At 50.8% G+C, this 5,527-nt stretch overlaps 1 protein-coding gene across 1 annotated transcript in view; it reads left to right on the forward strand.

Annotated features, from left to right (window-relative positions):
• OSBPL2 (oxysterol binding protein like 2) overlaps positions 1-5,527 on the forward strand; it is a 49,476-nt gene that overhangs the window by 174 nt on the left and 43,775 nt on the right. The gene's annotated exons all lie outside the window — the stretch shown is intronic.

Genomic DNA, 5,527 nt, shown 5'->3' on the forward strand with positions numbered 1-5,527 from the left:
TGGCAGGGTAGGCCGTCCCCGGCCCGGCCCGGCCCTGGCCCTGGCCCCGGCCCCGGCCCCAGCCTCCGGCCCCTGGCCCAGGCCGCACGCAGTCTGGCGCCGCGAGGAAACTTTGGGAGGAAAGTTCGGTCTGCGCGGGCCTCGGGCCTGGGTCCGGGCGGGAGCGCCCTTACCCCTCCGGTCGCTGGGCAACTGCCCCGGGAGTGGACGCGGCGCCCCTTGCCGGTCCCCTGCGGGTCTGCCCGTTCCTGTGTTTGCTCGGGGCGGGGTGCGTGGGGCCGGGTCCCTGGGCGCCGTCCGACGTTTGGGGTGTAGGGCGGTCGCCGAGCGCCCAAGAAGCAAGTGCAGCCCGGCCGAAGGACGCCCCCACTCCAGTGCCTCTTCCTGGAGGTGCCGTCCGGTGGTCTCCTTCCCCTGCTTCTGCTCTTCAATTTTGTTTTTTAATTTATGAATCTCAGCAGCCTGTACATACTGTTGAGAACTTTTTACCAAACACATCTTTAAGAGGTTCCTTATTTAACTTTAAGAGGTTCCTTTTTCCTTCACAGTTAAATTTCAGTATTCAGAATATTTCATCAGACGGTTATAAGCCCAGATGGAGACTTTTGGACAGTCACAAAATCAATCTTCCCTATTTAGGGGGGCTGTAGGAGCCCGGGGTGTCATGCTGAGACAGAGTCTCCTGAGTCCGAGGGCTCCCTCCCTGGAAGCTGGGCTCGTATTTGCAGGGGTTTTGTTCCAAGTGGCTTTTACAGAACACCATCATAAGACAGGCTCTGGCCAGGGACCAGCAGCTTTTGGCTTGCTCCGTTTTGGGGGACTGCCTTTGCACGTCTGGAGAAGTGGGCACCTTCCGTCCGGCTCCTTCATTCACAGACATTTGGTGAATACCTGCTGCATGCCTGGCTGCCCCATGCACAAACTTTCAACCCACCCGGGGTGCTGAGAGCACAGCTGGGCAGAGGTGCCTAGACTGGCACAGCCCACAGACGTGTCCTCATGCTCCTTGCCGCCCTTCCTAACTCTCCCATGGCTCTGAGGCTCCGTTCCTTCCTCTGTGATGTGTGACATTTACTTTGCTGGTAAGAGGAGCAGATGAAACAACTGTCTGCACCAGTCCGAGATTCAGAGTCTGTGGTCCAGAGCGTTAGTTCCCTTTCCCGTGGTGAGCACACAGGCCTCCTTCACAGCACTTCCTCCCTGACTGCCTGGCACAGTGGCCACCATGGAGTTGTCACTTAAAATGTGACCATGAGTGAATGACTGACTGAATTTACCTTTCCTGTTTGCGTCACGTGTGTGTGTGTTGATCATGGCTCTTACTTGAAGAGATGATATTTAACAGTGATTGTCCCAGGGATGTTTTGATCATGTTATATATGTGTTCTCTTTATTCAGTTAATCTTCACAGTGATCACTAGACAGGGGCTAACATTATCCTGGGTTCATTCATTCATAAGGAGCCTGTGGAATCAGAGAGGTTAACTAACTCCTCTCCCCACCCCAACGTCACACAGCAGTGAACTGTGAACCAGGGATTTGGACCTGGGCAGTCTGGGTCCAGTGTTCATATTCTTCCACACCACTCTGTACTGCCTTTTCATCTTCCTTTTCTTTTCTTCTTTTTCTTGAGACAGAGTTTCCCTCTCACCCAGACAGTGAGTGCAGTGGTGTGATCATAGTTCTTTGCAGCTTGAACTCCTGGGCTCAAACCATCCTCTCATCTTAGCCTCCTCCTCAGTAGCTGGGACTGCAGGGGAGCTAATAAAAAAGGTTTTTGTGGAGATGGGGTCTCTCTCTCTTGTCCAGGATGGTCTTGAATTGGCTTCAAGTGGACCTCCTGCTTGGGCCCCCCAAAGTGCTGGAATTACCAGTGTGGGCCTCCACTCCTGGCCTATACTGCCTTTTAATACCAAGATTTTTCCTGTGACACTTTTTTTTTAGAACATTCTAATCATGCTGTGTGTTAGAACTTTGTTTCTTGTAGCATATATAACTAACAGATTTTCATTTTTGTGTGCCTGAGTATTTATAAAATCATGTTGTTTCTTCTTTTTTTTTGAGACACAGTCTCTCTATATCACCCTCAGTAGAGCGCTATGGTGTCACAGCTCACAGCAACGTCATCCAGCTCTTGGGCTTAAGCAATTCTCTTGCCTCAGTCTCCTCCCAAGTAGCCAGCCAGGACTATAGGCGCTCACCACAACGCCTGGCTATTTTTTTGTTGCAGTTGTCGTTGTTGTTTAGCTGGTCCAGGTTAGGTTTGAACCCGCCAGCCTGGATGTATGTGGCCGGCGCCCTACCCACTGAACTACAGGTCGTCTCTATTTTGTTTCTTCTAAAATAATTCTCCATTTGGCTTTCTAGGGTTTTGCTGAAGTACCCTACTTGCTTGTCACTGGCAGAGTCATTGGTGATTTCCATGTGGAAGGGTAAACGGGGGGCCTGGGTGCTGACAGAGGCACATGGTTCACAGTAGAAGCTTTTCATTCTCAGCTCAAGTCCGAGTGGCCTTCATGCAGTGAGTCTCAGAGTGTACACTTGGGACATTTCTCTCCCCTCCTCCCAGTGCATGTGCAGGGTCAGACCCCATCACGCCTCACATGTTGATGAGATCTTTCAATGTTAAAAAGTGCCTCGAGGCTTCTTTCCTAGTGTCTGTCGTCTGTGCCCTTCAGGAAATGATGCCAGATCAGTCTTGGGTATATCCTTAAAGCGTGCTTGACTTGTAAAGTTTTGTTACATTCAGCTAATTATTAAAGTGACATTTCTTTATTTGATGAGGAAATTTTTAATACATTTTATGGACTTTGATGCCATCTTGAAATAGAGAATTTAGGCTCAGTGCCTGTGGCTCAAGTGGCTAAGGCACTAGCCACATACACCTAAGGTGGTGGGTTTGAATCCAGCCCGGGTCTGCCAGACAACAATGACGGCTGCAACCAAAAAATAGCTGGCTGTTGTGGCGAGTGCCTGTGGTCTCAGCTACTTGGGAGGCAGAGGCAGGAGACTCTCTTGAGCCCAGGAGTTGGAGGTTGCTGTGAGCTGTGATGCCATGGCACTCTACCCAGGGGGACAGCTTGAGGCTCTGTCTCAAAAAAAAAAAAAAAAAAATAGAGAATTTACTCTCTCCTGAAATCTGAAAGTGATTTCTTTCGCTTCCCTGTGAAAGCCATGTCTTGTCTGGCTGTGGCAGAGTGAGTTCTCTCAGTGGCTGCTGTGACCAGCCCGCAGCATGGCTAGCAAGTTGCATGCAGGAGTTTAAACATGTTTCTGAAGGTGGTGTGGGGGAGTGGGGGGCTGGCTGGGGGCTCCTGCATCCTGTTGCTCTTCTGCTTTGCCTTTGCAGTGGGTCACCGTGAGGAATGGTGAGAAAAATAGAACATCAGGAGTCGGGGACGGGGCAGGTACTCAGAACACCCTTGGTTGCCCCATCACACACACAAATGTGGTTTGGAAAGGAAGCAAAGACCTCAGAGCAAAACACATTTAAATCCAAGAAGTGGGGAGGCACGTGTGGTATGCTCTGCTGTCACCCATCAGTGACGTAGGAGTGTATGACACACCTCCTGGATGAAGGGGTCCACCATAACTTGGACCTTACCTAACAAATGCCAACAAGGTAACTTAGTTGTACATACCCTCATATTAATCTGAAACTTGAAAACAGAGGCGGGGAAGTCTTTACAGGCAGGTCTGTGTTCTGTTCAACATACCTGAGCATTGAATGACCATTCAGGTGAGGGTCATGCTCGTAGTGAGACCCCTGGGCATGTGAGGAGGTGGCTGCTATGATGCCTCCCAGTCAGTGCTGAACTTCCTGTGGTGTTGGCACTGGATTCAGCATGCCGGGCTCCTGGTCAGGGGTGAGGTTTGCTTTCCGGAACTTAGTGCACTTTAAAGTCTCTGTGTCACTGTACCAGGACTAAAAGGAAGATAGTGTTTAAACATGATCAATGATTAAATCAGTAAATGCTCATTAAATAAATACCTCAGTCCTAAGAGTTAATATTAATTCTAGTTTGACTTTTAAATGCACTTTTCGTGTACACTCATTTCTGTCTCTGCTGTATGTTTACCTTTTCAAGTTTCTTTTTTTGAGACAAGAGTCTCACTTTGTCGCCGTCAGTAGAGTGGTGTGCCATCACAGCTCACAGCAACCTCAAACTCTTGGGCTCAAGAGATTCTCTTGCTGCAGCCTCCTGAGTAGCTGGGACTACAGGTGCCTGCCACAATGTCTGGCTAGTTTTCGAGATGAGGTCTTGCTCTGGTTCAGGCTGGTATCGAACTCAGGAGCTCAGACTATCCATCAGCCTAAAGCTCTCAAGGGCTAGGATTACAAGTGTGAGTCACCTCGCCTGGCCTGATTTCTTAATTTTTGCTAGTAAGGTTCAGGTGTTGGTGCTGTGGCCTCCTCAGACCGCTGGCCCAGCTTTGAGTCCTGATGTGGGAACTGGTGTGACATAGCATGCTGGCCCAGTCTGCGGCTCCCCATAATAAATGTGTTAACGGCTCACGTTGGTGTTTCCATGAACTTCTCGGCACTTCTTTTCTTTTCCTTCCAGATTCAGAAAAGACTTGCGGTCGTTTGGTGGAATTTCAGAGCACCCCTGTTCTTTCAGCCTGGCATCCACTACCATGAGTACCACTGACGTCTGTTTCACTGAGCAGTGGGAGTGAGAGAGCTTGGTGGGGAAGGTGGGGAAGGCCTGATGTGTCTGTCTGCACTCACTTTCTCTTTCTTCTAGTGGAATACTTGCTTACTTTGAGAAACAGACTCTAGGATTAGTCGTGATGAGCTAGCAACTGGCTCTGTAGCTCAGACCTGGTACTGCCTCCCAGCATCACCCACACCCCTAAGGGGCAGGAGCTCCGTCCCTGCAGCTGAGGTGTATCCATGTGGGAAGGGTGCGAGGGGTTCTTGGACAGGCAGGCCCCGAGTGCATCCCTTTACCAAAGGGGCTGGGACCCCGCTTCAGAGGTGACCAGAGAACACTTGCTCGGGGGTGTTCCTGGGGGAGCGTGGCGTGGAGGACAACAGTCTGGGAGTAGCAGTGAGTCTGGATGAAGGCAGCTGTGGGGGAGGCTGTCAGATGTGGAGTGAGCATTGCAGGTTGTGCTAAATACATGAAAGGTTGACCGAGGGCTCAGTGTGAGAGAGGGTCGGCTGTAACTTAGCCCCTAGTGTCACTGTGCTTGGCCAGAAAGTGACTTCCATTACGTCCTTAAAACCAGGGTGGCTGTGTGATTTTGGCATCCAAATGAGGAAGCTAGGGAGTGAAAGGAGCACCACTCAGAATGACAGCAGGTGCCAGGTGTAAGCTGGATCTTGGGGGTACCCCAGACACTGTGGAAGAGGACGTGGCAGATTGCAAAGGTGCCTTTGCATGTGTGCTCTGTGTGTGCTCTGCATGTGTGCTCTGTGTGTGGTATGTGCTCTGCATGTGTGCTCTGTGTATACTCTGCATGTGTGCTCTGCGTGTGCTCTGTGTGTGGTGTGTGCTCTGCGTGTGCTCTGTGTGTGGTG

This window comes from Otolemur garnettii, unplaced genomic scaffold (genome assembly GCF_000181295.1).
Source record: "Otolemur garnettii isolate 467f Iridium unplaced genomic scaffold, OtoGar3 scaffold00023, whole genome shotgun sequence".
Classification (NCBI taxonomy): Eukaryota; Metazoa; Chordata; class Mammalia; order Primates; family Galagidae; genus Otolemur; species Otolemur garnettii.